Source organism: Heteronotia binoei, chromosome 14 (genome assembly GCF_032191835.1).
Source record: "Heteronotia binoei isolate CCM8104 ecotype False Entrance Well chromosome 14, APGP_CSIRO_Hbin_v1, whole genome shotgun sequence".
NCBI lineage: Eukaryota > Metazoa > Chordata > Lepidosauria > Squamata > Gekkonidae > Heteronotia > Heteronotia binoei.
This window is the reverse complement of record NC_083236.1, coordinates 32370370-32382776: the sequence shown is the minus strand read 5'-3', so window position 1 is coordinate 32382776 and position 12407 is coordinate 32370370.

Here is a 12407-nt window from a genome sequence, read left to right as displayed (position 1 = left end):
GTCCACCAGGTTGCTAGAAGCCAGGCTTTTCAGGTCCTTAAAAGTTAGGGTTGCCAGGTCTGTGCTGGAAAACACCTGGAGACTTTGGGGATGGATCCAGGAGAGGGTGAGGTTTGGGGAGGGGCCTCAGCATGGTGCATTGCCACAGAGTCCACCCTTCAAGGCAGCCATTTTCTCCAGGGGAGCTGATCTCTGCCAGCTGGAGATCAGTTATGAAAGCAGGAGAACCCCAGGCCCCACCTGGAGGCTGGCAATGCTGTTAAAAGTGAACATCAGAACTCTGTGTTAGGCCCAGAAGTGCATTGGCAGTCAATTACATCAGCACAAAGTGGAACCACTAATTTTGCTGTGGCCCAGTCCTTGTCAGCACCCTAGCCACCATATTTGGAACCACTTGAAGCTTCTGAACTGTCTTCAAGGGCAGTCCCACACAGAGAGAATTGCAGTAGTCCACCATGCATGTTACCAAGGCAAGTATCACTGTGGTCCCTCAGCTTTGCCCTTCCTAAAAAAGGATGCAGCTGAGGAGGGCTGTGGCTCAGTGTTAGAGAATCCACTTGACATGCAGAAGGTCCCAGGTTCAATCCCCGGCACATCCAGTTAAAAGGACCAGGCAGTAGGTAATGAGAAAGACTACTGCATGGACCACTGGAGAGCCGCTGCCAGTCTGAGTAGACAATAATGGCCTTGATGAATCAAAGGTCTGGCAGATATGAGATTCTTAGAGAAATATAAACCAATGCATGCTGGGAAAATGTACTCCTGGCTACCCCTTTAGCTTGGATATCAACAAGGCATGAGAACCATGCCCATACATGCAAACCCACCCCTTCAGGAGAGTACAATCCCATTCTAGGGCAGGCTGAACACCTGTACCAGATCTCCCTTACTCTGACCCAGAGCAATTCAATTTTATGGGTATTTAATTCCAGTTTGTTTACTCTCAACCAGTCCCTTACAGCCTCAATATGAGCTTCAGGAAAGCTCAAGGCAAGGTGATTCAGTGCAATTATCTACAACCATTTGGCAAGGAGAATCAGTGCACTTATCTCTAGATTGTGGACAGGAGGGTGAAAACTGGAGGGGTAGCGATTTGCCTTCCCCAAGGCCACCAAGTGAACTGATGGGTAAAACCAGACATGCTGGGGACTCCATGAATGGCATTCCCACCTCTCTGTTCCCGAAGCAGCTCAGGTCAGACTGAGATTTGTATCAGAATGCTGTGCCAACTAGCAAACAGCAGAATGGTGGGCATTTTAGGTTAGATGTTGTTGCCATTTCCATATTCCTTCTGGCCTCAGAACTTGTCCTATCAGGGAACAATATTGTCCCATGAGTGATGCTGCAGCCTGCCTTGAACCATTCAGTTGCCATGTTGAATTAGTTCAGAGCTGGGTGATGCCTTGCTTTGTTTCTTGCCATCCCCTGCAGACGAGCACATGAACATCTATAGAGATCTGCTAGGTCAAACCAATGGCCCATCGAGTCCAACTTGGGCTGGGAGACTTCCCACCAACAGCTTCCTGAACACTGCTACAGCTCAGAAACAAGAAGGAACATGGAAACATTAACACTCTTGTGGTCTGAATGCAGAACTTTGTTTTACGAACTTGTGGGTGACAAGAAGCCCTACAGGCAACTTTCAGCAGACATTTGTCAACCTGAACAAAAAAAAACCTGCCAGTACATTTACGGAAACTGTAGGCTGCTTTCAGAACAAAAAACCAAAAAAGCCACTGTTTTGCTTTCTGTCTGGAACGACCATGCAAATTGCACATAGTGGGATAACCATGATGCAGCAGAAACATACCGAAGAGGAAGAAATATCATTTGGGCAAGACTAAAAAAGAAAATGAGGGAGTGGGAAAGAAGTTATTTTGCTCTAAATTTTATTAACTTCCTCCCCTCCAGCCTTTCTGTCCATTGATGGAGGCTTGCTGGAGCAAATAATAAAGATAACCGCCTCAAGCACTCCCAAGTGCTTTATAAAAAATAACAAGAATCTGCTAAGTTAGGTCAATAAAACATCGGCAGAACTCTCAGGGGAAAGCAGCAACTGGATTAAGCTTGTCTAACAGAGAGAACTGAAGAGGATGGAGACAGGGCAGAGGTTCAGAAAACTATACACTGGTACGTCAATAGAGAATTTGTTCTTCCTCTCCTAGTTCGGAGACACTCCGGAAATTTGATGGGCAGTAAAATCAGGACATGACTGGTGCTTGCACAGGAGACTACCTTTACCTTTTTAAATTCAGGACAGAGAGAAGGAAGTGCTTCTTCACACAACTCATAACATGCGACCTCTGGATGTTACTTAAAGGGCAACTCCTAGAGGCTCCCGAGAAAAGAAAGAAAAGAAAGGTTTATGACATTTACTGGAGAAGTAGTGCATGACACCAGGCCACAGCTAGGCAATTCTAACTCCTTCTCCAGTAATGGTCACAAATCCTCCACCTCTTCTTTCTAGAGAGCCTCTGAGAACTGGCTTTTGAGTAACAATACCAATGACTGATAATGCAGAGGCATTAAAGAGAGCTTTAAAATTCACAGTGGAGGTTCCAATTGCTATCAACCGTTAAATAGTTAAATGGAATGTTCAGAGGCAGTTGCACATCCTCCCAGGGGCAAGACCCCATCTCTGGATTTGATGTGCCGCCAGGCTTCTTTGCTGCAGCAGGAGCAAAGGGCAGGGAGCAACAGCATATGATGATGCACAGTGTCATGACGTCACTTCCAGTTTGTACCTGGAAATGATGCCATGATGCTTTAGGAATTCACACAACTTCATGGTAAAAAAAAAACCACCACCACCATAGTAATGAGTAAATTAATAGTGATCCAAGACATCACTCTGGGTGAAGCAACATTGCTCTCTGCCCCCCTTCCCCAAAGGCCCTCACTGGTTGCCAGTCTTGACCTGTCAACTTTTTTCAATGGGGGGCAGAGGACAGCAACAGACCCCTTATTGCCCCTGCTTATGGTCTAAAAAAAGGTAAAGGTGCAAGCACCAGTTGTTTCCAACCCTAGGGTGACGTTGCATCACGATGTTTTCACAGCAGTCTTTATACAGGGTGGTTTGCCATTGCCTTCCCCAGTCATCTACACTTCCCCCCCAGCAAGCTGGGTACTCATTTGACCGACCTTGGAAGGATGGAAGACTGAGTCAACCTTGAGCCGACTACCTGAACACAGCTTCTGCCGGGACTGAACTCAGGTAGTGAGCAGAGAGCTCTGATTGCAGTACTGCATCTTTACCCTTCTGCACCGCGGGGCACTAAGCTTATGGTCTACATGATGGCCATTGTGGAGAGAAAGGAAGCAAGACTAGATAAGACTATGCTCAGATTCAGGAGAGCTCTTTCTAAGCTCCTGTCCTCCAAGACAACAATATCAGCAATGATCTAATCCTGTGCGGAAGTGGGTTCCCATCAAACAAGGTGCTATTACTGGAGAGGCCCCACTGCAGGCACAGCTCTATCTAAATAGGCCCAGGAAGGTTTTCATAGAAGAAATAATTTTCTAAAGAACTGTGGAGTAGGGAGGGTGTGTATGGAAATGATCCAAACCAGCACTTTGGATTCAGCCTGGAAACACATTGGCAACCAACCAAATTTTCTTAAAACTGGCATTGTTTCAGGGGCTAGTTAATAATTTTGTGCTACCATACTCTGGACTATTTGGACATTTTTAGACTGAATTTAACAGTAGGCAAGAGCCCGTTATAATAGTCCAGTCCAACCTCTTTCGGCAGCACAACTGATTGTGGCAACTTAGATTTCCATCTTCCAAGAGGAGGCACAGCTTGCAAAACAGCCAAAGCCAATAAAAGGCACACCAGGTGACAACCGCTGCCATCTGGGCATCCATTAGAGCTGAACTGGAGTATATCCACAGAGAATCTTTGATCTTTAAAGGGGAATGTAATCCCAAAAACAAAATAGCCCTATCTCTTGATCAAACAGACCACCCATCAATAACTCCACTATCTGCTCTGAGCTTCAGTTGATTTCCCGTCACCCACTCCATCTGCGATCTCACTAACAACACAATGCATTGTTCTTCAACTAAAGATGAAATCTCCGTTCATAGTCTCCCCTATACTCTTTACAGTCAAATTAGTTAAAGTCCATCACTGAAGGTGGCTCAGCGACTGGTAGTGCATCTGCTTTGCATCGTGGAGGACTTTGTAGTTGTTGATTTTTACTTTACAGTTTGGGGGTGGCAGGATTTGCAGATGCTCAGCTGCCAAGTACCTCCACATGACATGTTCCCAGGCTGCCCATTCACATTTAGTCTGCAACACTTCCCCAAAACAAAGCACCACACTGGACAGCGCAATGTCTCTTTCTCAGGGTTGTTTGAGTCAACCATGTTGTTCTCACAACCCTTCCATTTGCAATGTGACAAACAGAGTTCAATGTGGAGGTGTACCAATGCTGGGTGGCATAAGGTGCCAAGATGAGCAGCTGTGGTTATCCTAACAGAGCAAAACAATGCCAAGGGATTAAGGATCGGTTCCTAACAGCCTTTTGGCTTGCTGTGTGGGAAACAGCCAAAAAGAGAATCACATTTCTCACATGCATAATGTAACCCACAGTAAAAACGCTTTGAAGTTTCCATCATTCATTTTAGAACTGATAACTTCCAAAGGCTTATACTGAATCACATCATTTCTAAACTTATTAGAAAAGTAGGCTACGCAACAAAAATGCATGCACACTGATTCATTGATTCATACTGCCTTGCATCCCAGTACTCCGATGGTTTCCCCAACACTGGTCTCTTGTTTGGGGCGGGGTGGGGGGTGGGGATGATCCTGTTCTGCTAGCCACGAAGGGGGTCCTGTGGAGATCAGAAGAAAGAACTCACCACTTGTCTCACAATAACCCCTCCCCACAGGGAGCTAATCAAACCAAAAAAATGTCCTTTTATGAGAAATGTGAAGTTTCAATCTGAGATATTGAAAAACTACCATGCACCAACGGTATCTAAACAATCTGAAGGGCAAGCCCAAAACTCTTCAAGGAGATGTGTGCAGGCATGGACACAGGCAGAAGATCAGGCACGTCCTCTATTTGGACCTTCCTTTCCTGGCCTCAGCAGTTTTCAGCCCCCTGAACTCAGGACAGGAATTTAATATGGCCCAGGAGGCATGAGTTTAGACCTACACCACTGCATACAACCTATGGAGCACACAACCTACAGAACACTGACACTGTCAGCACATTGTGGCACATGTTTTATGACATGGAAGCACGTACTCACTTGCTAATGTGTGATGCAGCTGTTTTATACAGGTTTTTAAAAATCCAATCCTTCCTTTTTGTTCTCCCACATACACACGCTTATCTTTGCAACACAACCCTGGGAGGTAGGTTAGGGTGACAGACAGTCCAAAATCGCTCAGGGAACTTCATGGCAGGCTGGGTCTTTGAATTCTCACCTCCCCCATGCTAATCCAGCACTCTAAACTCCTGTTCCAGAATATTCTACGCAACAGAGGAAAAGTCTCATTTTCAGCAAGATCTTCAAAAGAAAGCCATTGCAGAGACAGAAGGCAGAGCCCTCAAGAAGCCCTGTCTTCTAATGCAATGCACCAGCTTTGGTTTCATGAGATCCAGAGCCTTGCAATCTTATAATACTCACAGGATTTCATTTGGCCTATCAGGTAATGCCAAATGCCTTGGGAGCCTGGCTCTACCAGGAAGCACCCCAGCTTTATTCGAGACAGTGGCATATCAAAGGGGCACATCTGATCTCATGTACACATTTCCCAAAACAGTTTCAGATTCACCACAGAAATTGTCTCAATGTGAGTAACAAGGCAGTCGCTCGACTGATATTTTAAGAGCGCTATGAAACTTACTGAAACTTCGAACGTGACCTTTTCATTTTGACTAGGAAAGAAAAATCTCATGTTTTGTCTGGGAACTAAAAAAAAAATTTTTTCCCCAAATTGCTGTGACCAATATGTTTGCACATTGGGGATTTCCCAAGCCTCTGCTGTAATCATGGAATGGCATGTGTTTAATAAGAGAACAGGTTAACTACTCACTAAAACCAACTAGCAGACTGATGCTGTGGCTTTGTTTGCTTTCCTGACACAGCTAGTTTTTGTTCCCTTTTGCTTATGCATAAATTGCTTAGTCACAAACTAATCAGGGACCTTCTAATCATCATGGATTCACCTCACAAACTTAAGCGTAGCTCAGATGATGCTCCCTGTCAAGTTGCCAAGCTCCAGGTGGGTAAGCTGAAAAGTCATCTCACTGGCAACAAAATACCGGTAGTTACAAACATGCGGAACACTTAAAGGTTCAGGTAGCCATCTCAAGGTTGACTCAGCCTTCCATCCTTCCGAGGTTGGTAAAATGAGTACCCAGCTTGCTGGGGGTAAAGTGTAAATGACTGGGGAAGGCAAGGGCAAACCACCCTGTAAAATGTCATGATGCGACATCACCAGTCGGAAATGACTGGTGCTTCCACAGGGGACTACTTTTACCTTTATACTTAAAGGTACATGATAATCAGTCTCAAAGATATTGAAGCCATAGAAAACATATACAATATATTCTCTAACAGAGCACTCTATACATAGAGGCAGTAAAGTCTTCCAAAAGGGGTTCTCAGGTGTACAAAAATAAGTCCATCCGTTTCACCAGACCCCAGCAGACTGAAAAGTGCTTGTTAAATATTTTCCAAGGTTTCCACTGCCCAACAGCTGTTTTGACAAATGAAATGGAGTCTTTATGAAGGGCTGAGAGTAATTCTCTTAATAAAATTAATCCTGGATCAGCTATGCCTATTTCCTTTTTCTTTGATCCCAAAAAACTTCTCATTGCTGCTAGCAAATAATGTGTGATTCTGCCATTCTCCACAGAGAACACTCCGCATTATTTGCTAGCAATAAGAAGTTTTTTGGGATTGAAGAAAAAGGAAATAGGCATAGGATTGATTCTATTAAGAGAATTACTCTGGGCCCTTGATAAAGACTCCATTTCGAGTCCACCAATCCCAATCACTATACCAAACTGGCTCTCAAGCCAGAGAGAGAGAGAAACCCATTCTGGAGAGATGGGGAGGAAAGAGAAACAGTTGCCAACTCCTGATTGGGAATTTCTTAGTAGAAGAAGAAGAAGAAGATATTGGATTTATATCCCGCCCTCCACTCCGAAGAGTCTCAGAGCGGCTTACAATCTCCTTTACCTTCCTCCCCCACAACAGACACCCTGTGAGGTGGGTGGGGCTGGAGATGGCTCTCACAGCAGCTGCCCTTTCAAGGACAACCTCTGCCAGAGCTATGGCTGACCCAAGGCCATGCTAGCAGGTGCAAGTGAAGGAGTGGGGAATCAAACCTGGTTCTCCCAGATAAGAGTCCGCACACTTAACCACTACACCAAACTGGCTCTCTGTGATTTGAGGGGGTGCCCAGGGAGGGGAAGGAGCTCAGCAGGGATCCAATGTCATAGAGTATTTCCTGATCTCTGTAGTCTGGAGATCAGTTGTAACTTCCTTAACTCCAGGTTTCATCAGGAGGCTGGCAACCCTCAGGGGAGTGTGCATTTGCAGGGCCAGCCCTAGACTGTCTGGCACCCTAGGCAAGACTAACTTCTGGCACACACCCCCACCCTGAAATCATCACAGAGTCACATGGGGGGGGGTGCCAATTCAGTGCACCGGAAGACCAGCACCCTAGACAATCACTAAGTTTGCCTAGTGGCAGGGCTGGTCCAGCTTTCCAGCTGCATTTGGTCTGAGTCCCACAGATGCCTGAGGCGGGTTCTTCAGCAGTGTCTTAAGATGCACATACACACTTTAAAAAATAGTCCAGCTTAGCCTGTTCTTCTCAGATCTTGGAAGCGAAGCATGGTGGGCCATGGTTAGTACTTGGATTGGATCCCACCCAAAAAGATGGGGGTTGCTATGCAGAGGAAGGCAAGGGCAAACCACTTCTGTTTGTCTCTTGCCTGGAATGCCCTGTGGATGGGGGAGCATGAGTCAGCTGCAACCTGACAGTACATTTTTCTTCTTCTCAGGGCAGTTGCTGCATTATCAGAAAGTGCCAGCAACTGACGCCAGATAAAAAGGCTGGTTTCCCACACCAAATGTTTTCACTACAATTCTTTCCCGCCTTTCTGGTGATACATAAAGTTCTATTGGCTCAGAGACCACATCACATGCTTGGCTAGAAAAGTCCTATCGGCTCACAGACCACATGCTTTTTTGAGTGGAGCTTGCTGACAGGCATGAGATGGGTGTTGAAACCCGATGATGTGGAGAGCGACTTCCCTCTCCCTTTCCAGTGATGAAATCTTTGCCTTTGGAGATCAGTAACTGCAAAGCTACTACAGAATTGACCAATCACAAGTCTGTGGTGGTTTTCCAGAGAAAGAACATGTGGAGGGGACTTGCAATGCAGAGGATGCCTTTGCAAGGTGCAAAAAAAGGGGGGGGGCGAAGTGACTGTCGGGGGTGGGGGAGGAACTACGTGCACAAAAAATTAACAGGAACTGAGAAAACCAATCCAGGGAAACCAGAAACCACACCTGTGGGAATACACAAGTTCTCACAACTGACAAGTCCTTTCTATAGCACCCTACTAAGTGCTGAGGAAGGCAATGGCAAACCACCCTGTAAAAAGTCTGCCGTAAAAACGCTGTGAAAGCAACATCACCCCAGAGTTGGAAATGACTGGTGCTTGCCTTTACCTTTTTAAAAAGTGTTTTACAGTTTTAATCTCAAGACAGAGATGAGAGACCACTAAATACCTTTTATGAGGACCCACCCGAATGACAAAGACATCATGCAAACCTTTGAGTTCTCCAGAACTCTTAGCCCTTCTCTTGCAAGCATCCTAAAGTGAAATGCTGAGCAGCTGTGCAGATGTGAAACTGAGCTGATGTTAGGTTGCACCCTTGGCCTTTGGGGAACAAACAGCAAAATACGGAGACCTCCCGATGAAAAACCAGAAAAACCAGCAGTGTTGATCTACAGTTTCTCTAATATCAGGCTGGACACACAGGTCTCTTATATGGCTAAAAGCCTGGGCTTATTTGTAGGAAAAGTCCAGCAGGAACTCATTTGCATAATAGGCCACACCCCCTAACATCACCAGTTGTTTCACACAGGACTTTTTTCTGAAAAAACCCAGCAGGAACTCATTTACATATTAGACCACATCCCCTGACACCAAGCCAGCCGAAACGTCGTTCCTGCTCAAAAAAACCCCTGCTAAAAGCTATGAAAAACATAGTACCCGGTCACTGAAAACTCTCATATCTGGTTAATTACCTTCATGCCAGTCCTTCAAACTGTTTGACAGTTTGCTGATAACTGCTGGGGCATTGGAGGGGAGGAAAAAGAGAGCTGGGCATCATGTTTGGTGTGACATCGCTGCCTGGGAAAACTGGAAGCAACATCAAGTCACTCTAGGAATTGCTGGAAACTCTATGGTAAAACTACTGAGTTTCTGTTGATTCCTAGAGCAAAGTTTCCCCCAGAAGTGATGTCATGCTGCATAAAATGTTGGCAATTTTTGGAAAATGTTTACAGGCCACTCTAAAGACTGTGCCTAACCCAAAACAGTCTAATGATAGATTCAAAGCCCCCCTTCATCACTTCATGGGATCAAACAAGATGACTCCTATTTGCAGTAGTGGGAAGGTGCCAAACAAATGGATGGAGCTGAAAGTGTGTGAATCCTACCCACCCAGCCCCTTTACCACCCCAGGAGCAAGGGTTGGTAGATGTGCTGAGAAAAGAATGTGTCTGAAAACACACCAAAAATTCAGGATTCTTCTAGGCAGAAGTGGTCACCCCAGGAATGTTTTTTTTCTAAGAAAACAAGCTTGAACAAATAATACCTTCTGGCTGCAGGAAATGTCTCCACTTGGGCTATCAGTATCCAGGTGGGGGCCTGACATTCTCCCAAAATAACAACGGATCTCCAGACTACATAATTCAGTTCCCCCGGAGGAAATGGCAGCTTTGCAGAGCAGACTCTAAGCCATCACATTCTTGCTGAGCTCCCTCCCCTCCTTAAATTCCACCCTCCCTGGGAACCACCTCCAAATCTTCTGCAATTTCCCAAGCTGCAGTTGGTAATTTTAGCCTGTACAATATGGAACAGTCTTGTCTAAGACGTTCTACACACATTCGGAGCATCAATAAGCACACAGTGCTAGGCAGGGCTTTTTTTGTAGCAGGAACTCCTTTTCATATTAGGCCACGCACCCCTGATGGAGCCAATCCTCCAAGAGTTTACAGGGCTCTTAGTACAGGGCCTACTGTACCAGGAGGATTGGCTAGGGTGCTAGGGATCCTGAAAAGCTGGAATCCAATGACAGCTGGTAGATAGTTTCCCCAAGCAATGAGCGGAGCAGAGGAGCCAGGTTTTGCTTCTATTTCCCCACTGAACAGAGAGCACTGAAAAGGAGAAGCAAGCTGGCCTGCAAAGCTCCCAAATGTAGCAAAGTAGTTTAAAAAAAAACCTTGGGGCTGCAGATACTTGCCTTTCATCAGGGTCTCCCAACATATTTCTTGGCTTTCACCTCCAAGAGTCCTCAGGGTAGGAACCGCTAACAAAGTAGCTGTCATTTTTTGTATTCAAAGTCATGGCTGACTTATGGTAACCTCATGGGGTTTTCAAGGCAAGAGACATTCAGAAGTGGTTTGCAATTGCCTGACTCCCCATCACAACTCCAGTGTTTGTTGGTGGTCTCCCATCCAAATACTAGTCAGGGCCAACCCTGATTAGTTTCCAAGATTTGATGGGATTGGCCTAGCTTGGGCTATGCAGGTAAGGGTGATGATAGCTAAAATATATGAAACCCATTAATTAAAAGCCTGGGTAAAGAGGAATGTTCTGACCTGGCATCTGAAGAAAAGGAAAGTAGGTGAGTCTCAAGTGGGAGGACATTCGAGAGGGAAGGTGCCACCACCAAAAAAGCCCTCTCTAGTCACACTCATTATAAGCTTTCCCTTAGTCTACAGGCAGGGGCACAGAGTAGAGCTTGGGAAGATTTTAATTGGTGGGCTGGGCAGCACAGAAGGATGGGGGCCCTTCAAATGCTCCATCTTTAAGACATTTACTATATTTAAGGTAAGAACCAGCAGTCTGAACTATGCTTGGTATTGTGAGCCACTCTGTAATAAATGTGGCCAGGGCTTTTTTTGTAGCAGGAGCTCATTTGCATATTAGGCCACACCTCCATGATGCAGCTAATCCTCCTGCAGTTTACAGTAGACCTTGTACTAAGAGCCCTGTGAGCTCTTGGAGGATTGGCTACATCAGGGGTGTGTGGCCTAATATGCAAAGGAGTTCCTGCTACAAAAAAAGCCCTGATTGTGGCCCTTTGTACTGTCTGAAACTAGAATCTCAAGAGACTGAAGGGAAACATGTGATTTGATTTTGTTGTTGATGCAGAAAATGGACTTCCATGAGGGAAGGAGAGGAGAAAACCAATGAGCTTTTGAGGGCACTTGGGGCAGAGAGCAGCTGTCCTTCAGGTGGAGCCTGGAGCTCTCTCAGAATCACTACTGATCTCTTCATGGCATTTTTAATGGATTTAATTCATTTGTACCCTGCCTTTCTCCTCAGCTGGGACCCAAAGCAGCTTACATCATTCTCCTTTCCTCCATTTTATCCTCACAACAAACTTGTGAGGTAAGTTAGGCTGAGAAAGTATGACTGGCCCAAGGTCACCCAGCGAGTTTCCATGGCACAAGCGGTTATTTGAACGCAAGTTTTCCAGATACTACCCTGATGCTAACCCCTAAACTGCACTGGTTGCCAACGCTGGGATGAGAAATTCCTGAAGATTTGGAGGATACATCCTGGGAAAGGCAAATACCTCAGGAGGGTAAAGTGCCACAGAGTCCTCCCTCCAAAGCAGCCATTTTCTCCAGGAGAACTGATCTTTGTAGTCTTGAGATCAACTGTAATAGCTGGAGATCTCCAGCCACCACCTGGAGGTTGGCAATCCTAGTTTAAAGCCAGGCTCCTTTTGGCTCCCATGCCCAACACTTTACCCAAAGCTGTTCATCCACAGTGTTTGTGCCAGACTACTGTGAAGAAATGGCGTCATCTCTGCTGCCAACCACCCACTGTGGTTTCTGATGTAAAATCCTGACTACATCTTTTGCTTCAAGAAACTTCCTTATTCTTAGAAACTGAAGAGGGTCCTGTCTCAAGCCTGCCTCAGAATGGGCTCCCTCAGTGCATGCGCACTCACCCACGCACCGTTCTGGAGCCCACAGTTATCTTACAAAGTCAGGCAGGGTTGGTCCTTCCTCCTGATGAAGCCAGTAAGGCCAAGATTTCTTATTTTCTACAGCTCCCACATCCTGAACTTGGGCTTTTCTCCCTCAGTGGCAGAACAAACAGACTTATCTCCGCCCCAGCACGC